Source organism: Chenopodium quinoa, unplaced genomic scaffold (genome assembly GCF_001683475.1).
Source record: "Chenopodium quinoa cultivar QQ74 unplaced genomic scaffold, ASM168347v1, whole genome shotgun sequence".
In the NCBI taxonomy this organism is placed as follows: domain Eukaryota; kingdom Viridiplantae; phylum Streptophyta; class Magnoliopsida; order Caryophyllales; family Amaranthaceae; genus Chenopodium; species Chenopodium quinoa.
Genome location: NW_018742238.1, coordinates 2,873,682 through 2,895,693, shown reverse-complemented (window position 1 = coordinate 2,895,693; position 22,012 = coordinate 2,873,682). Strand labels below are relative to the sequence as shown.

Sequence of the window (22,012 nt, the reverse complement as noted above, 5' to 3'; positions counted from 1 at the left end):
GGACTCACTCCAAAACCCCATCTTTTGATGTGAGAAGAGGGATGAACACACAAGCATATTGTGGCCAACAAAATACACATGCAATTATCAATTCAAGCACAAACAACTATCAATCCAAGGTAGAACATGAATAATTCCAAGTCAATTACCATATCTTGGTTGGGTTTTCACTCAACCCCTAACTAAGAGACTACTCACTAAACATGGTGGAAATTACTCTAACAATTAAATCTAGGGTTTTCATGAATTCAAATAAGCTAGGAAAGAGATAGAACAAGGATGGATTAAACATGTAAGAATAAATAAATAAGATTAAGGGAGAAATTATCAACTCAAAACAATTAAAATTGGAAATTAAGTGCAAGAGATAGAGGAAAGAGATTACTTAATAAACTTCAAAGTTGAGGAATTGTTGAAATTGATTGAACAAACTTCCAATAATCCTTACAAATGATTGAGATTGAAATTTCCAAGCTAAGAATTAAATCTGACTAATGATTTTTGAGAGTTTCTGTTTCTAGAATTACAAACTAAGAGGAAAGCTCTAAAAAACTTGCATATCGTACAAATGAGCAAAGGGGGGTATTTATATGACCCCCAAATAAAAAAGAACGGAGAAAACAAGAGTTGGGCACGGCTACAGGTCCGCACGGACGTGCCAGGCTTGGCACGGACGTGCAGCCTGTTTAGCACGGCCGTGCTGAGGTTGGCACGAGCGTGCACCTCCAAAAGCAGAGAGGCAAGAGCTAGTGTTTTGCCTGGGCATCCTGCACGGACGTGCCAAATGTGGCACGGACGTGCAGGCCTTGTTCTGTACAATCAGTTTTGAAACTGATTTGGGCTGAGCAAACTGCACGGTCGTGCAGGATCAGGCACAGACGTGCTGAATATCCTACACGTGCAGGTCTTGAAAGCATTAGGCAGTAGCTTCTGGTCGTGCTGGGGCACTCCTGCACGGACTTGCCATACTTTGCACGCCCGTGCTGACTTTCTAAGGCCCTTATCTTCACTTTTCTTTGGTTTTGCTCCATTGCTTCGGCTTCTAACCTCGGTTTATCATCCAAATGCCTCAAATTGTCGTCTTTGAACCTAAAAACTTAACAAAAACACTAACAACCCATGAAGGAAGGGATACACAAAAGTTGAACAAAAATAGAGTAAAATTGAACCAAAATGTCAATATACTAAGTAAACAAGGTTCGAAATCGCTCTAAAATCATATCAAATAACACGTTATCATTTTCGTACATCGATATGTATTCAACCTCGCGTTCGCATCATCATTTCTCTAAATGGGGACTTTGTTAAAATTTCAAATTAGAATGATAATTACATATATCAATAGATTCATAATCTAATGATATTGAAAGTCCATCCCTTTGGATCTTTCACATGCAATGTTCATTTTCATTTGAATTAATTGACATTTTTAGAGACAATTTATATATATATATAGAAATAGTTTAATTTAATCTATCATATAGAATTTCAAACCTATTTAGCAGTTCAAAACGCATTATGATTCAATAAAGCATAGAATAACATCTATTCCACGTTTTTGAATCTTCGATGTTTAGTCATTACTAACATTGAATAGTATTTTGTTAATGGCAAGAACAAATAACGTTTATTTAATTCTAGCCAATAATAAGGTAAGGTGAAATATAGGTTTTACTTGTAAAGTTGCAACTTTTGCTTCCAGACTTGTAGATTCTACTTGTGAAGTAGCAACATTCTCTTCTAAACTTGTAGATTTATTTCTCCTTTAGCTAATTTCTTCCTTTAGTTCAACCACATTGTGCAATGAGTGATCTAAACAAGACATCATATGTCCAAGAAGTATCAATATGCTAAATCAATTTCTATAATATAATTTTTAAATTGGAACATTTCCATTATTTACCTTCCAACTATATGAGGTAGTTTCTAATCAATTGGAATTGGTCCATTTAATTTGAAACATTTGTTGTTCATAACAACTTTTAGCATGTAAGTAGTTCTAGGTTTGAGAAGTAGCAACTTGTTTGCATTTCTTAGTCTATAACTTCTTAATGCAATCCTCTTATATTCCTAAACCTTTCCCATTTGAGCCACTTAGAACATTTCTCTTAGGTTCAAAATGATACTTTGCATAACAACTTTAAGCTCTTTTCATGTTTTTTCTAAGACTATTCAATCATTATTCATATTAGAGTTTAATCAACTATTTAACTCTTATATAAAGTGTATGAAGAGTAGCGTCATTTGATCAACTTTTGATCATAGAGATTTCCAATCACTTTCTTATATTCAATCATATTGAAGATAAGAGATTTTATTGGTTTCTATACTTGTCTTTTAGAGGATGTGTACTTCCCATCTCATTATATCCCTTGAAACATTTTTCAAAATGAAGATGTGTTGGCAATTTACTCAAACATTTTGAACAAAACCAACCTTAGACATGGATTTCTAAAACAGCCTTTTAGAATTATTTTAGCAAAATTGGAATATGGATTTATGGATTATCTTTTAAACTTTTGAGAACGTTTCTCAACTTTATTTTCAATCGAGGAGATTATATATAATATAAAATTAGAACGACATGTTACTTATAAGTTAACGCAAAATTCAATTATGTTTATTAAAATTTAAAGTACCATAAGCGAATTCAAATTGGTAACTTTAAAACATTTATTCAATATTAATTGATCCCAATTGAATTAAATGTTTCCAAGATCCTTTCACTAGTAAAAAGGCACCGCTCAATGGCCACCGGTTTTCAAAAACCGGTGGCAAAAATAGGGGAAAAATGGGCGGGATTTTGAGGGATTAGTATTGCCACCGGTTCGGTTCGAACCGGTGGCTTTGTTAAAAAATAAAAACCCGGCCTTTTCTAAAACCCACCCCTTTTGTTCCTTCCTATATATTAACCCCTTTTACCAAACCCTAGCCCCCTCATCTTCTCTCTCCTCCCTTTTTCTTTCTGAACTTATCTCTCCTCACTCCTCACAGCTCCTCCATACCCATTTTCTCATCTTCGTTCTCAGCTCAGTACACCTTCATTCTCTTTTCTCTCATCCCCTCTGCTCTTCTTCTCTTATCTCCCTCGCCTCCTCCCTCCTCTTCACCTCTTTTGAAAACCGCCGCCGCCGCCACTTACTTTCGCCGCCTAAGGTTTTTCTGGTAAAATTCGACCATGAAAACTCTAGATCTAGAGTTTTCATGGTCGAATTTGACCTTTATAACCCAAATTCTAGATAATTTCGGGGGATTTTTGGTGAAATTCGAGGTAATTTCTCTTTTTTCTTACTTTTATTTTGATTTTTGTTTTTTTTTGGTGGAATTCGTGGGTTGTGGTGGTGATTGTGGTTACGGTGGTTTAAGGTGGGTGGGTTTTGTTATTTATGGTGGAGTTCAAAATTGATTTTCTGGGTTTTAAAATTTAATTTATTTCGAAATTTTTTTGTAGTTAATTGATTTTCGAAATTTTTCTGAGTTTAAGTGATTTCGAAATTTTTCTGGGTTTGATTGATTTTCTAAATTTTTGGGGTTAATTGATTTTCAAAATATTTGGATCATTTTTTTGTCTAGGTACATGCATGAGTTCGTGAACTATTCTGGGTTTGTGAAATATTTGGGTTCGCGAATTTTTTTTTTTTTTTTTTATAATTTACAGTTCGTGAATTTTTTGGGTACTGTTTTTTTTTTCGCATTTTTTGGTAAGTTTTATTAATTCTGGGTTTAATTTATGCAGGTGTTAATTGATGCATCAAGATTCAAGACATGCAACAAGATTCAAGACTTTGATTTTGAAAAATTGTTTTAGACGTATTTTTTTTATTTATTATTTTTTATTGTACAATAATTTAAAGCTAAATTTCATTGTTTGATTATAATTCAATGTAATTTTTTAATTTTTTTTAGTATTGTACAATAACAATTTACAATAACAATTCTTTTGCGCTCATGTGATGTTATTTGCCTTACATTGATTGTTTTTATATTATAGTAATAGTATTATAATTGCAGCAGAAAAGAAAAAAGAAAAAAAAAATTATGTAGCTGTTATTGCCACCGGTTAACCGGTGGCAAAAATGTTTAATACCCAAAAAAAAAATCCGCCAACTGTAATACCCAAAAAATGTTTAATACTCGTTTTTGCCACCGGTTTTGAACCGGTGGCTTTTGCATCAGATTATTGCCACCCCCCAAATGACCACCGGTTCAAAACCAGTGGCATAGGGGGGTTTTGAACCGGTGGCTAATTGCTTTTTTCTACTAGTGTTTATTTGTGCAATAATTTACCAAATTGAGGCCCTACCATTGAGCATTGAATTTTCAAGGTGAGTAAACTCTTTACCGATTACAACTCTTTGTAATTCTTGGTTGAATAATTATCCATCACATGTTTAATTATTACCCTTAACTTCAAGGTTCTAAACTCTTTAGGTAACATTGTTGAGTATAACCAATTAAAAGCGTAGAACATGATCTACCCCCACTTCCCCAAGATATAATATGACACTCTGCTGAGGCCGACTCATCATAAAAGATCGAAGGTTTCATCGGGTTTTTAATTGGAAAAGCTGCCTCAATATTACCGTGACCTAGATTTATTATGTTGTGATTAAATAGTGAACTCTAGCGCATCATCAAAAAACATCAATAAAATCTAACATGCATAAAATACTGAATTTATAAATAAGACATAGCATGGCCCCTAATCCTAAGAAAACTAATAAAGTAAAATCTCCCACTTGAATCATCATGGATCTCATCCACCTTGCTCCTTTGGGCCTTCACTTAATGGGCGTCTTGGATTATCTGCAACCTGTAATTCTATTCTATTCTATCTACTACTTAAATAAAATAAAATAAAATAAAATTACAAAAATACTTTATCGGTACGTAGACCGTACTAAGATTACAAAAATACATCACGATACGCAGATTGTATTTAGAAATCTATTGGGCCATACTAGTCATTATATAGCAAAAATAACATCATATATTATTCAATGCCACATAATAAATCACTCATCATGCTTTCCTAAACTACAACATCGAATGTTCACAATTAAGGAAACATGGCATCTAAATATCTCATATTTTAATTAATTACTGTAATTAGATAATATCATATATTATTCATGATCATCAATAAAATATCGAATATTTTAAATTATTCATGAGATAGAATCAAATCTTATTTTAATCCTAAGATATAAATCATATTTATCCTCAAAGATTATCATAACAATGTTAGGAAATTGTATCCTAATTACTAGTCCACTACAAGAAAATAAACTTTTCGTTGCGATTATTTCAACCTTTAGTATCAATTGTAATTGCAACAAAAAGCTTTCCCAACGAATGGTCATTCGATACAATATCCCCCGTTGCCTTAGTCTTTAGTAGTGGTTTTCAATATCGCTGGGGTTGGCCTCAATAATCGATACGAAAAACTACATCCAATCCTGGTGATTATTGTAGCGATTACAATCGCTATAAATGTTTAACTCATTTTCTTCAAAAAAAACAAAAATGCTTGTGATCTTTACAAGATTCAAACATGCAACCTCAAACTCTTATATTAAATGTTTCACCAATAAGCTATGACATATTTTATGTATTCTTTGTCAAAAAATATTTATATATCTAGTGTTGAAAAGGCTTTTCGTATCGATTTTTTAGGATTTAGTGGCGATTGTAAATGATACGATTTCTCAAAATTATATAAATTTGTAAAAATAGTGTTGATATGTATTATTATGCTTTCAGTATCGATTTTATATGGGAAAAACATGGCGATTGTAAAAATGATACGACATCCTTAATTATTTCACAAACATACTTGCATATTGTAGCGAATGAACAATCGCTACGAAATAATCGCTATGAAAAGTGATTTTTCTTGTAGTGGTCAATCACAAAATTTTAAATCAATTATATCTAAAAATAGTAATGGGATAATCACATTATTTAAATCAATCTTTATCCTTTTTTGAATATGCTCAGAATATTCTAACAAATCCTATCCAAAATTAACAACTTTAATTACGGATAATTATCAAAAACCAACTTTTGAAATTTGATTTTATCTCCAAAATAAAATCATATTTTATCTTGAAAAAATGTTTTAAAACAAATAATTTAAATAAAACAATTTTTTATTTTTTTTTAAATTGTTGCCACGTCAGCCAGGGAAGAACCCCAACCAACGCAGGCAACAAGTCCTGCATTGCACGACAGTCAGCCAGCACACAACCGTAGCTTAGGAACAAAGCCCAGCCACGGCGCCACCAGCACCCTAACTGGAACTGTTCCAGCCGAACGTTGTTGCTGATGTCGTAGCGCCTGACTCTAGATCCCAGCGTCTGGCGACAGAGCCAATTCTTGACGCCAGAGATATTTCGGCAGCGACAGAGCTCGAAGCCTCCTAGAACGGCTATTTCGACCTCATACAGCAATTTTGGGTTCCTTGGTACGCTAGTTAGCCCCTATAAAAAAATTGACATGATTAGTAGTCGGCTCGATTACAATCGTAGTAAGTGATTGATCTGACTAAAAACCGTCTCACTTAGCTTAAGCGCCTAAAACACTGGCTCATTACAAGCACCAACGTATCGGATTAAAAGCAAGCACTTAAACGACAATATTTCCAAATACAGATTGTCGCGCATTCTTCATAAACAACAATATTTCCAAATATGGATTGTCGCGCATTCTTCTTAAACGACAATTTTTCCAAGATTGGATTGTCATCTCCAACTGACAATATTTCCAAAACATGGATTGTCGTGCATCTTCTTCAATGACAATTTCTCCAAGATTGGATTGTCATCTCTGGCAAAGTTTCCAAGCGTGGATTGTCGTGCTCCTTCTTTGTTTGGCAATTTTTCCAAGTTCGGATTGTCATCGCCGGCAAGTTTTCCGAGATTGGATTGTCATACACCCAATTCCCTATGGCAAAATTTCCCAAAGGATTGTCGTAGGTCTCTACTCATCATAAATTTTGGCAAAAGTTCCTCAACGTGGATTGTCATTCATTTCAGAAAGTGGCAAATTTTCCCGAAGTGGATTGTCGGTCGACTCTTTTTTGCAAATGTTCCACGACGCGGATTGTCAATAGTGGCAATATTTTCCTAAAAGGATTGTCGCATAGCATTGGAAAATTTTCAAGGTGGATTGCTTTCAAGAGTTATATTCCAAGATGTGGATTGTCGATCGTAGCAAAGTTCTTATGACATATTGTTACGAAGCATTGGCAACTTTTCCCAAAAATTGGATTTTAGCAAATTTTCCGAGATACGGATTGTCGCTTCATCGTAGCAACATTTCCAAGGATGGATTGTTACAAAGCATTGACAACTTTCCCTAAATCGGATTGTCATACATCATACAAGAGAGTTGTGTTGGCAACTGTAGACACCTAAAAATATCTCCCCAAAACCAAACCTGATGATGAACAACCTTTCACCGCCATTATTGGTCGGGTTGAGTATTTAATCTTTGGAGTGCTTAAATCCATATTTTCATTTCATAAACAAACCCAATTCCTAGCCCATTTCCCCAAACCATAACTTATTTTCCTCTTTTCGTGCCTTTAAACCAAAAATAATTCATTTCGTGTCCTTTTTTATAAAAAACGTTTAATCCAGTTTATTTTGGTCCATAATATGGGTCCAATGATTAAATAGTTGGATAGGGATTGAAAAGAGATTTCCAACGATATATTATAAGCCCAAATCCAAGTTATAACGAATAAGTTATGGCCAAAATATTAAACTGAGCCCAAACCGAACCTAAGCCCACCTTACCTACGACCCAATGATTATGTGGAGGGTCCAAATTATTTAATCCAATTCCTAAACCAATTAGGATTAATTAGAAACTTCTAAAAGTTTCTAAAAGATCCGAATTATCCTTTTTGAAAAGATAATATTAAAGAGTTTGAAATTGAATAAAACCTTTCTTTTTGAAATTCCTATTTTTATCCGAATTAAAAGATGTTGAAAGATAGACAGATATTGTCCATACTTAACCCGAGGTTCCGTCCTTAAACCAAGGCGTGAAAAGGTAGAATTAACTGATGGTTTGGAACAAATCAACTCTACTTTTTATTTAATTTAATTTTCATTTGCTTTATATTTTTATTGAAGTTACTAACAATTTATTCATGATTTAGCAATTTAAAGGAACGGGAGGAATGTGAGTAATTAATTAATTTAATTACTTATTTTATTCTTGTTGCTAGTATCATGATTAGGTTTATTATTTGATTTGACTAACACTATTATTGTTAAATTTCTTTTAATATTAATGTGTATTCTATTGTTATTATGATCACTATATTGCATGTTTAAAGGGAATATGTAATTGAAAATCACGCCTAATAAGATAATTTGGACGACCGGTTTAGGATCCTTTTTAATGTTGTTAATTAATTCAAGTGATCACAACATTTTAGAATTATATGTTGCATTAATATTCAACCAATTTAGCCTAATAATAGTTTAGAGCAAATTGAATATTTTTTTTGTATGCCTTTGAGATCGCATGAATCACTTTTCACAATAAGAATCGAGTAGAGGCCAATACGGGCGAATGTGACTCCATGACTCACTTCGTACCATCATCCCCGATCCTCCTTTTGTGGTTCCGAACCATATGGAGTTAGTAATCTCATGGATTATGAATGGGGTGTAACCTTCACGGGTCAATCGTTGTTGCCTTTGTTGTCCCTTATTCGTGGTTGCCTTTTTATGATCCGTGAATGGTTTACAAGTTCCTTAAAAACTTGTTGGCGGCTCCCTACTTTATTTTTCCCTAACCGTATTATGTAAATTCCCACTTCCTAAGAGTGCCAAGAATATTCACACATGCTTTAACGTAGGCGCACTTCAAACGACGCCTACAATTTGGCGACTCCACTGGGGAGGATTCTTGGTTATTTATCGATTTGAGTGATCGGTATTTAATTAAGATGAGTGGATGAGACTTGAAAGATTCTTGAATTGTATTCCTGCGATTTAATTGGCATTGTCACATATGCATATGAGTTTTTTAGGTTACCTATTTTGCCACAATAGTACGTGTTCTACGTATGTGGCTAGCCCGGGGGATTTATGCTCTATCAACCCGAAAACGCTCATGGCAATAAGGGTTCATCCGAGTTTTTAAATCCACCCAAAACATGGAGTCGAGTTTGATTTCATCACGAACTGGCGGAGCCGCTCGTTGGCATACACCCTCAAGGGAGGCTGCCTTGCAAACGCGTCCAAACTCTTAACCATGATACCCTTTGACACCCAAAAGCTTGACCATAGTGGAACATAGATCTTGACTTTAGGTTGCGAACTTCATTGCATCATTCGTGAAAATTTGATTATATGTGCATTTTTTGACTTTTTATTTATTTTTTTAATCAAACCCTTTTTCTATTATTAGAGTCGAGCCATAGATTTTTTTTAAAAAAAATTTGAGTCACCCGGATTTTTATTCCTGTATACCGCACAAGAGTCAACTTGTTTTGGTCATATCCGGAGTTCTAGAAAGAGTTACGTGTCGTGCCACCTATGGATCTGTAGCCCTAAGTTTTATCTCTCATTTAGAGTTGGTTTCGTCCCAATCAGAGTCACAGATAAAAATTTATAACCGATATATTACAGCCTGTCCGATTTAGGTGTCTTTTTAGCGTCAACTTTCTTTTGTTTTATTTTTAATTTTTTTTTATATCTTTTCGTGTCAAGTTAGTATTAGCCAAATCCTTTAATCCGTCTCAACTCGTATAACATAGGATTATAGATTTTTATTTTTATTTATTTATTTATTTTTTTACCCATGAGTCATAACTCTTCTAGAATTCTAGTCCTCTTCCTAGTTTCTTGTGATTTTTTGTGCTAACCTTAACATGTGTTCTTTGTCTTTGATTGTGGTTGATCTTATTTGTGACTAACGATTGCCAAGGGACCATTTTCACCTAGTAAATAGCATAAATATTAAAATTGGACAAAATTAATCAAGTTAGTTTGTCTTTTAGTCTTCCGTGCTATTTGGTCATTGGGTCTGTTGTTTTTCACAACGTCCTCATGTCTAGCCATGCGATCATACCACGAGTCTTAATAAACTCACCTAATAACATATGTTGAGTCATTGCACACACTTTGTCTTCGAGTAATGCACTGTATTGTTTATGATAGTATACTAGGACCATGCATGTGTCGTTTTCTATCGTAATAGGAATGAGTGGAGATTTTCCCATCAGTTTTCAAAATTGTTTCATACACTCTTCCTTTCCAATTCGAGTATTGAGTGAATGCATTAAGTGAGTTCATCCTTACACAGTACTTGAGTGTAAAATCACTAGGCAATAGTTGGAAGAATAAGGGGAATGCCACTCCTTCCTTCTTTCCTTCCAACCAAAGCATCAACAACAAGAAACTTTTTATTTTCACCAGGCAACAAGAAGTTACTCATAAACAGCCATGAAGACAATGCACGATGCATGCTTCTCACCAAGATTTCATGTTTTATTCTTCTTTTATTTCAAACCCTTCCCCTTAAAAAGTCTAGCATAGGTTCTCCTTATCCATGTGTCTATATGTCACATTTCTTACCTTCTTCATTAATGAGCATCTCTTTCTTACATTCGATCACGTGATAAGCAAAACAAAAAAAAAACATCAATTTCCGAACTAAACACAAGGTAAACCAATGATTTGAGGCACCTTTGCAACCCTATCATTCCCCATTAACCACTCAATCACATATCCATTTCTTCATCAACCACTTTGAGCCTCGTCTAACGTTTGGCCTTCATTTCTTCAACCCACATTCACTCAACCCTGGGATTTGAAGATGTGTAATTGTATAACATTCAAAAAGCAATTTTTAAAAAAAAGTAGCAAATTAATAATAAAACAATGTCTAAGGGCAAGTGTTCCAATGTCTTTGATATGAACACGTCTCAAATTGCGTCTCTCATCGAGTGCTTGGTACCGTGCCTGAGATACATGAATGCTAAGTAAGTGATGGACCGCATGATCTGAGATTTCCTACATTGATTCAAAAGAATAAAAACAAAATAAAAAAGGAAATTCAAAACAAAAAAAATATATGAAAAATAAAACTTGCAAACTCTAATACATAATTGCATATCTTGGGGGCTTCTCTCGGGTCTTGAGCCTTTTACCCCTTTCTTCCTTAAACCTTCAGCTTAACCACATTACAACCCTTGAAAGACCTCTTTGAGGTGTACACACACTTGTGCAAAGTTTGGTTAGAGCTACGTTCGGCCTGATTCCTAACGGATACGTAGGCAACCTCACATTGAGGTGCGGCCACATTCATATTCATATCTATGCATGATCGAGTCAAAGAATATCTAATGCTTACCCCTACCCATTTAGAGCTAGACTTGGGGCTTGAACCCACATCATTTAGCCTACCTAGCCTAAAGAGTCATCATCTTTGACTCTTCTCACATCTCTTTCCATCGCCATAACCCTTGCAGCCAGCCTTAGTATCACATTCACACACTTCACTCACACATCCATATCCATATCAATCATCCTTCCCTTTAAGAGCCCTTTATCATGAAATCTTGTTTCAACACTGTGCATGTTTCATCATATTTAAAGACAACATTCATTAGAAGAAACATTGTATACTTGCTTAGCTTCCTAACCTGAGCAATATTTATTGTTTCATGCATCGCATAATGTGTTGAGAAACATTTATATATCAATGATTTTTAATCATACAAAGCATATCGTGCTTAGCTCCTTGACCTAAACAACGTTCATTATGCAATAATCACTTCATCTGTATACGTGCTTAGCTTCTAGACCTAAGTGACGTTCAAGATCGTTTCTTTACACCATATATGATGCTTAGCTCCATGACCTAAGTTCATTCATCGTGTCACATGGTGTAATTGTCCTTAGCCTCCTAGCCTAAGGACATGCATCATGCATACATTACTTTCAAGAAAAGCAATTCAATCCATGCGATTCATTTTGTCTTGCTCAACGAAGAAGTTCAAAACTTCTTTTTTTTTTTTTTTGCGTCTTTTCTTTTGGGGAAGTTTAAAAAAACTTTTTCAAAATTTTCTCATCAAGGGAAGTTCGAAAATAAAAGTTCAGTTTTCACATCTTTCTTTTTCGGGAGAAAGTCGGTACCCTCCACTCATGACAAAAATTGACGGAAAAATTTTGCTTTTGCATCTTCGTTTTCTTGTGTTTGCACACACACATATACGCACACACACTCACAAGTCATACACATGTCATGTCACATCAAGTCAAACTTGGTCAATTCAGTGGTCAAGTAAATCACAATATCAAAAAGCTTGATCATCAAATAATTTTCTTCTCCCTATTTAGCCTAAACACTAGCCTACCCTTCTTCTTTCAAAATACTTCCCCTAAGCACTCCAAGGAGTCCATACTTAACCCGAGGTTCTGTCCTTAAACCAAGGCGTGAAAAGGTAGAATTAACTGATGGTTTGGAACAAATCAACTCTAATTTTTATTTAATTTAATTTTCATTTGCTTTATATTTTTATTGAAGTTACTAACTATTTATTCATGATGTAGCGATTTAAAGGAACGCGAGGAATGTGAGTAATTAATTAATTTAATTACTTATTTTATTCTTGTTGCTAGTATCATGATTAGGTTTATTATTTGATTTGACTAACACTATTATTGTTAAATTTCTTCCAATATTAATGTGTATTCTATTGTTATTATGATCACTATATTGCATGTTTAAAGGGAATATGTAATTGAAAATCACGCCTAATAAGATAATTTGGACGACCGGTTTAGGATCCTTTTTAATCTTGTTAATTAATTCAAGTGATCACAATATTTTAGAATTATATGTTGCATTAATATTCAACCAATTTAGCCTAGTAATAGTTTGGAGCAAATTGAATATTTTGTTTGTATGCCTTTTAGATCGCATGAATCACTTTTCACAATAAGAATCGAGTAGAGGCCAATACGGGCGAATGTGACTCCGTGACTCACTTCGTACCATCATCCCCGATCCTCCTTTTGTGGTTCCGAACCATATGGAGTTAGTAATCTCATGGATTATGAATGGGGTGTAACCTTCACGGGTCAATCGTTGTTTCCTTTGTTGTCACTTATTCGTGGTTGCCTTTTTATGATCCGTTAACGGTTTACAAGTTCCTTAAAAACTTGTTGGAGGCTCCCTATTTTATTTGTCCCTAATCGTATTATGTCAATTCCCACTTCCTAAGAGTGCCAAGCATATTCATACATGCTTTAACGTAGGCGCACTTCAAACGACGCCTACAACAACTATTCCCAAAGAAAAGAGGATTGTCATCACAGCAAAAGCACCGACATACTGGTTCACAAGCAGCAAAGCGCCAACGTACTGGCTTAGCAGCATTAAGGACCAACAAGCAGTGATCTTTTCGAAGACTATCACAGCGGAAATTGGAGGCAGTTACAAGCATAGCAGTTTTCAGGCGGTATTCTCTAGCTAGCGGAAGATCGTCACAACAAATCGGTTACCTCTAGTGACGTGTGCTTGACAGTGCAAGATACGTGTTTCTTAACTCTTTTATCTGTTTAACTAATGCTAGTTTTCAGGTATCGGCGTTACAAGGATGATTTAGGATCGCAGAACGTTCCGAATCATTCTCCGTCCCTATCGCTACTTTGACTTTTGTTTTCGAAACTTGCGTTTCTCCAAACTCAGTCAAAGTGGGGGCTTCCGTAGACACCCATTTGTGTCTCCCCAAAACCAAACCCAGTGATGAGTATCTTTCACGTCGAATCATAATCGAATGAAGTGAAAGTGTGGAAAGTTTAGTGTTGTAGAAAGTTTTAATTTCTTTTCTCTTCTCTCTGTTTTTGAAAACCTATTTTAAGAAAACAGACAATACAGTTTGGTTGGTCCATGATATGGGTCCAATAGTAGTGTAGTTGGATGGGGCTTGAAAAGAGCTTTCCAACGATTTTTTATAAGCCCAATTCCGATGAATATTGAGGAAGTTATGGCCAAATTACTGAACTGGGCTTGGTTTGAACCTTATATGCGGCCCAATGATCTAGAGGAGGGCCTAATATAGATTTATCATTCCTAATGCAATTAGGAATGGTTTTAGTCTTCTAGATTCTTCTAGAAGGTTCTTTTCATTCCTAATTCGATTAGCATTGAAAAAATGACTTTTGTTGACTTTTTAGAGTTTTAATCAGAATAAAAGAACGTTTTTGAGGAAAATACAATTTTATCCTCCTGTACGGCAATTTCTATCTGATTTTAAGAAAACACATCAAAAACTTAGTCAACGCCAAACGCCAGCATTAGCGCCTGACGCTAAGCTTGGCGCCTGACGCTAGCCTTAGCGCCTGGCGCTAACCTGGTTTTACGGGTCATAACTCTGTTTAGGTTTTTTTTATCTTTTTGGTTGATTTTCTCTATAAATAGCTTTCTAAAAACTCCGTTTTCATTCACCAACTCTCATCAAGATTCTCTTGATTACTCTCTCTCTCTCTCTTTCTAAACTAGCCTTCTCTCAAATACAAAATTCCGCATTCATTAGACTTAGAAACACCTAGCTAAATTCGAAGTTGCCCTCGCCCTAGACGTGAAAGGTTTAATTTCTTAGGGTTTGGTCTCAAATCTCTCTTTCAATTATTTAATATAATTGTTTTTTTAATTATTATTTTCCTTGAAGTTACTAACGTGTGTATTTTGTTATTAGAAAGAGGTACGAGGCATCCAAGTAAGTACTTTAATTGTTTACATTGTTATTATGATATAGATTTCATTTCTAGGATATTTTATGATTCCTAGTATCATGTCTAGGGTAACTTTAATATTAAGTATGATTAAAAGTATGATGCCTTTTATGTTCTTCCTAATATTTATGATTGTTAGTATCATGTTAGGGCTACATATTTGATCTTTATTGTTTAGTGACATGCTAGGGTTTGTTATTAATCTTGTTAGTATCATGCCTAGGATCTTGCTATTATTATGCTTTAACATTATTATGATTATTTTTATGATTTATGATTATAATTGTAGCCCTAACATGATGTCGGAGCAAACGACACAAGACAAGAGGCGAACTTCACCGACAAGATTTCATGACCTCTTTTTCTATTTCTTTTTCAATTTTTTCCTTTCCCCAATAAGTCTAGCATAGGCACCTTTCTCTTCCCTTAGATTATTTTTGTATATTCTTTCTTTTCCCTTAGCTTAATTTTGTAGGATCATTATTTATTTTCTTTTAATAAAATGAGCATTTATTTTCTTGCATATGATCATTTCATTACATTGCAAAAAAAAAAAAAAAAAATATCATTGTCGAATTAAGCACAAGGTATACCAATGATTTGAGGCACCCCTTGTAGCCATATCATATTGCCTTTCACCCTTCTAATTTACAATCCTTTCTTCATAAACCACTTTGAGCCTTGTCTAACGATAGACCTTTCATTTTTCAACCCATATCTACCTAACCTTGGGATGGGACAGTGTGCAACTTATGCAATTCTAAAACAGGCTTGAGTGAATTCAAAAGATTAAAATAACAAATAATAAGCAAAAAAAATAATAAATAAAAGTGTAACAATGGGCAAGTGTTCCAATGTCTTTGACATGAACATGTCTTTGATATGAACACGTCTCAAATTGCTTCTCTTATCGAGTGCTCGGTATCGTGCCTGAGAAACATGAATGCCAAGTGAGTGATAGACCGAATGATCGGGATTGTCCACACTTATAAAAATAAAATAAATGCTAAAACAAAAAAAAAAGCAAAAAAAAAAAAAAAAAAAAAAGTAGAAACTCAAGCATAAAAATACAAATATTCAAAAACAAAGTTGCACACCTTGGGGGCTTATCTAGGGTTTTGAGCCATTTATCCCCTTCTTCTTCAACCTTTAGCCTAACCACGTTACAACCCTTAAAAAGACCTTTTTGAGGTATACACACTTGTGCGAGGTTCGACTAGAGCTCATTCTGGCAACCTCACATCGAGGTGCGGCCATAATAAAAATGCATTCTTATTCACTTTCACACACTCACACCATGATCATATCAAGGGATCCCTGTAGACACCCATTTGTGTCTCCCCAAAACCAAATCCGGTGATGAGTACCTCTCACGTCGAATCATAATCGAATGAAGCGAAAGTGTGGAAAGTCTAGTGTTGCGGATAGTTTTTTATTTCTCTTCTCTCTGTTTTTGAAAACTTATTTTAAGAAAACAGCCAATCCAGTTTTGTTGGTCCATGATATGGGTCCAATAAAAGTGTAGTTTGATAGGGCTTGACAAGAGCTTTCCAACGATATATTATAAGCCCAATTCCGATGAATATTGAGGAAGTTATGGCCAATTTACCAAACTGGGCCGGTTTGAGCTTTATATGCGGCCCAATGATCTAGAGGAGGGCCTAATATGATTTATCATTCCCAATGCAATTAGGAATGGTTATAGTCTTCTAGATTCTTCTAAAAGATTCTTTTCATTCCTAATTCAATTAGCATTGATAAATTGACTTTTGACTTTTCAGAATTTTAATTAAAATCAAATAGCATTTTCGAGGAAATTATATGATTTTATCCTCCATTACGGTAAACTTATCTGATTTTCGAAAACGCATTAAAATCAGGCTTGGCGCCTGACCCCAGGCTTTGGCGCCTGGAACCAGGCCTGGCGCCTGGCGCTAGCCAATGGCGTCTGGCGTTAGTGTTGGTGCCTATTGCGTCAGCTCTGTTTTTTGTGCGTCAGACTCTATTTTGTTATTTTATCTTTTTGCCTGATTTTCCCTATAAATAACGTATTAAAAACTCTGTTTTCATTCACCAATTCTCACGAATTATCAGTTTTAATTACCATTCGTCTACAATCATTCATCAACTCTCTCATTCATCTTTCTCTCTTTACTAAACTTTGTTTTTTCATACAAAATTCCGCATTCACAAGACTTATAAACACCTAGCCATATTCGAAGTTGCCTTCGCCCTAGACGTGAAAGGTTTAATTTATGAGGGTTTGGTCCCAAATCTCTCTTTCAATTATTTAATTTAATTGTTTGTTTATTATTTTCCTTGAAGTTACTAACATGTGTATTTTGTTATTAGAAAGAGGTACGAGGCATCAAAGTAAGTGCTTTAATGGTTTTATTGATATTATGATGTAGAAATCATGTTTCTATTGTTATTATGATATTCCTAGTATCATGTCTAGGGTAATTTTAATATTAAATATGATTGTTATGATGCCTTTTATGTTCTTCCTAATATTTATTGATGTTAGTATCATGTTAGGGTTAAAGATTTAATTTTTATTGCTTAGTGACATGCTAGGGTTTGTTATTAATCTTGTTAGTATCATGCCTAGGATCTTGCTATTATTATTATGCTTTAATATTAACATGAATATGATTATGATTATAATCGTTATGATGATTGTGAATATTATTATTATTGTTATTTTGATGATGATTATAATTTTGTTGTTATGATTGTTATTATGTTGCTTGATATTTATTTATTATATTGCTTGATCACGCCTTTTATGCATGTTTAAAGGGAATTTGTACTTGTAATCATGCTTAATAAGATAATTAATAATCTTGTTTAGGGTTAAATATGATTATAATTTCAAGTGATCGCCAATAATAGATTTAATTGTGCATTAATATTCAACCAACATAGATTAAACAGGTTTAGGGTTAATCTATTGATTGTATGTTAATCAAAAAGCGCACATGAATACGATCAGAATAAAGTAGAGGCCTATTATTAGGGCAGGTTCAATCTCTTTTAGGTTGGATTTGTACCTTCATCCCCGAACCCTTATTTGGTTCTAGACCTTATGGAGTTGACGATCTCTTGGATCGTTAAGGGGTGTAACCTTCATCCTATGAACGGTTTACAAGTTCCTAAAACTTGTTGGCAACTCTTTTGCTCTATCTCCTTCCCTTTTGGACGCCACCGTACTTTAGTGTATGATCACAGTGGGGTTCAAGCTAGTGGATTAAAGCTTGAAATTTATTCCCTACAATTTTTGGCGACTCCACTTGGGAGGATTTCTATTTTAATTCCTGAATTTGTTTCGGCAATGATTTAGAATGAGTGGATGAGACTCGAAAAGTTCTAAGTATTTTATGTGCGTAATTTTTATTAACATTATTGTCATATGCATAAAAAAGATTTCATTGGAAAGACCATTCGTAATGAGTTAAAAACATAGGATTTTACACGTAGGAAATTTGAGAAATATCTTTCACAACTAGGACTGAAATAATACCGCGCGAAACTGGAAAATTTTATCGAGCACAGAAAGCTGCTGAGGCATGTGGGAAGTAGCATCAGGGGCCAGAGCTTGGCACCAGCATTTTAGTCGTAGCGCCAGACGCCAGTATTGGCGCCAGGCGCTACAGTTAAAAGCTAGCGCCAGTCTCTGTTTGCTGGCGCCAATTTCCCCCAATACCGAGCCAGAAATATGCGTTCTAATTTCGACCGGTTTTTCGTATTGTTTGCTCGATCCTACTTCCTGATTGAATTTTTTCTCACTTTTCTGAAACCCATATGTGTTCTACATATGGACATAACCCTCTAGGAATTCTTGCTCCATCTACCCGATTGAACGCTCCGTGCAACAAAGGGTACATCCGAGATGTTGAATTCACCAAACTATGGAAGCGAGTTTTTTCTAAACTCACGGTGTCCCATCCACTCGCGCCAACCCTTCAAGGTTAGGCTTCCGCGCGGTGCATCCGGACAATTAACCATGGACCCTTTATTGACTAAACCATATCCCGAACTTTAGAGAACTAAAGCCATGGTTAGGTTGCAAATGCATTGCATCATATTGTGCCTACTTGACCTAATTGTGCATTATTTGTTGTGCATAAGTATTCTATTCTCTTAACCGTTTGTTGACTTGTGTTGTGACTAAATAAATTAATGACTTAAAGAACTTTTCCTAATTAATTAATTAATTTGAGTCAATAAAGTCTAATATTTTAATCAGAATTGACCTAGTACGACTTTAGGCATACCCCAATTGACTAATAACACCGAAAACAGTCCCAGATCGAAGCTCCAATATTGGCGCCAAGGTCTGAGCTGTAGCGCCACATTATGGAGTGTAGCGCCTGACGACAGCTCTGTCGTCTGGCGCCAAGATCCACGGTGCGACGCCAGTCCTGTCGTTTGGCCGACAGCTCGGATTATCGGTCGAGTCATCACCTAGAGTCTAATTAATCAGTTTGCTAATTAATTCGGTTAGATTTTGCTGTCAATAGTACTTATTTGAGTCGATGATCGAGTTTAGGCACTAAGTCCCATGGTCTTACACAAGAGCCCAAGCATGTCACTTACACTCAACGCACACACCAATACACATACTTTGACCATGTTTAAGAGAGTCTTGTGTGCGCGTTTTTTTCTGTCATTTTTTTAAGGGGGTAAATCGGATATTAATCCTCCAAAACAAAAAAAAAAACTATACTTAGTTTGCTAAAAATATGTACATTATTTTTGCCAAAAATATGCACCCCTTTTTTCTTTTTTTCTCTTTTCCTCCTTAAAATAAACCGTGAAGTCAAGTTGATTCGAGTCAAGAAATTAAAACGCAAAATGGTTTAATTTACAGCGCGTGGTCAAGAAAAGAAGGACGGTTAATCAAAGACAACCTCTTCGTACAAGTCCAACTTTTCGACAAACCCATAGCTCGTAAGAGGAAAGCTAAGACCATAATGGCAACGCAAGAAGAAGTCAATGATCTTAAGAACCAACTGGCTACCGTGACTGAGACACTGAAGCTTCTCGCACTCAAGATCGATGATCCCGTGAAGCAACAACAGATGGACCTCATGCAAGAGAGTCTAAGCAAGTTGTCTAGCGACTACAAGTTTCAAGAGCTTACATCACAAGGGGTCTCGGTGGACAAAGAACTTCTTCCGCAGAAGTTCAACGCCAACGACATCCCAAAATTCAGAGCAACTGACAACCCTTACTTTCATTTAAGAGCATTTGAAACAATAATGAGTATTAAGGGTATAGATAAGAAAGTTTTCCCCTCTCTGTTCTCATTATCTCTCGAGACCGTTTGCCAACAATGGTTCTTTTCTCTTGAGAAAGAAAAGACCTCTACCTGGGAGTCCATAGCAAACGCTTTCGTTGATAGATACAAGTGCAACATTCAAGTCGAGACTGACCATAGGGAACTTGAAATCCTCAAGAAGAAAGAGAATGAAGGCTTCACCTCTTTCTTTAACAAATGGAGGGAAACCTCAGCTAAGATGATTGAGGTGCCACTTCAAAAAGAATCTGTGAGACTGTTCATCAAAAATCTTCAAGAAAAATATTCCAAGCATCTCAAGTACCAAAATAATCTCCATACCTTCAAAGCCGTTTATGACATTGGGATCAATATTGAAGATGACTTGTCTAAATTAAAAGCTTCCAACAATAACTACAACAGTGGCTGGAAAGGAAAGAAGAACGACAATCCTTCTTCTTCCAAAACTGCCCACTCAAACAACGTTAGCACTTTTAATTTAGGAGAAGTCCTTGCTATGAACAGTCAAGGACCGAAGAAACCATTTAGGAGGAACTTCACTCCTATTGGCATGAGTTATGACACCGCATTTAATCGATTAAATGCAAAGGGTCTTATAACTCCTATTGGACCATTTGGGGACCCACCAGTTGAGAATAGGTCGGCTAACTGGAACCCCAATGCACACTGCAAGTATCACCAAGGTAGGGGCCATCTCACTGAAAACTGTTGGAAGCTCAAGGAAGCTATCCAAGACTTGATTGACAATAACAAGCTGTCATTGCCCCCTGCCAGTAAGAAGCCAAGCATTGACAATGCACCTCTCGCTCATACCCTGGCTATCTCTGATGAGGAAAACGAGGTTGACCCTCATCTCTCATTAGACCTACCAAAGAAATCCGTGCCATAGAAAAAGAAGAGGAAATCTTTTTCGATGTCAAGGATAACCTCCCAAAACCGGCAAGTAAGGAAGATATACAATTTCTCACACTGTCTATGAGGGAGGTATCGCATCTTCTAAGTGAAGCTCTCAAAGCTATGAACGAAATCCAAAAGAAATATGATGAGATTCCACTTCCGAAAGATAAACCTGTAGGGAATAGTTTCAAGCCTTTAAAAATCCCACTAGCTTGAACCCCACTGTGATCATACACTAAAGTACGGTGGCGTCCAAAAGGGAAAAAGATAGAGCAAAAGAGTCGCCAACAAGTTTTTAAGGAACTTGTAAACCGTTCACGAGGTGAAGGTTACACCCCTTAACGATCCAAGAGATCGTCAACTCCATAAGGTCATGAACCAAATAAGGGTTCGGGGATGATGGTACAAATCCAACCTAAAAGAGATTGAACCTGCCCTAATAATAGGCCTCTACTTTATTCTGCTCGTATTCATGTGCGCTTTCTGATTAACATGCAATCATTAGGATTAACCCTAAACCTGTTTAATCTATGTTGGTTGAATTTAATGCACAAATAAACTATTATTGGCGATCACTTGAATTATAATCAAAGTTAACCTAACAAGATTATTAATTATCTTATTAAGCGCGATTACAAGTACCAATTCCCTTTAAACATGCAATAAAAGGTGATCAAGCAAATAATAATAATAATAAATAATCAAGCAACATAATAAATAATCAACATCATTAATAATAATAATATCAATCATAATCATAATCATGATCATGTTAAAGCATAGCAAGATCCTAGGCATGATACTAACAAGATTAATAACAAACCCTAGCATGTCACTAAGCAATAAAAATCAAATCTTTAGCCCTAACATGATACTAACAATCATAAATATTAGGAAGAACATAGGAAGCATCTTAACAATCATATTTAATATTAAGATTACCCTAGACATGATACCAGGAATCATAATAACAATCTAAACATGATTTCTACATCATAATATCAATTAAACCATTAAAGTACTTACTTGGATGCCTCGTACCTCT

At 35.3% G+C, this 22,012-nt stretch overlaps 1 long non-coding RNA gene across 1 annotated transcript; it reads left to right on the top strand.

Moving 5' to 3' along the window:
- The first annotated feature begins 3,164 nt into the window (after nt 1-3,164).
- On the top strand, nt 3,165-3,947 carry LOC110735533. Its single transcript, XR_002514125.1, has 2 exons — nt 3,165-3,271; nt 3,737-3,947. It is a non-coding gene; the product is annotated as an uncharacterized LOC110735533 (long non-coding RNA).
- Nucleotides 3,948-22,012: the final 18,065 nt, after the last annotated feature.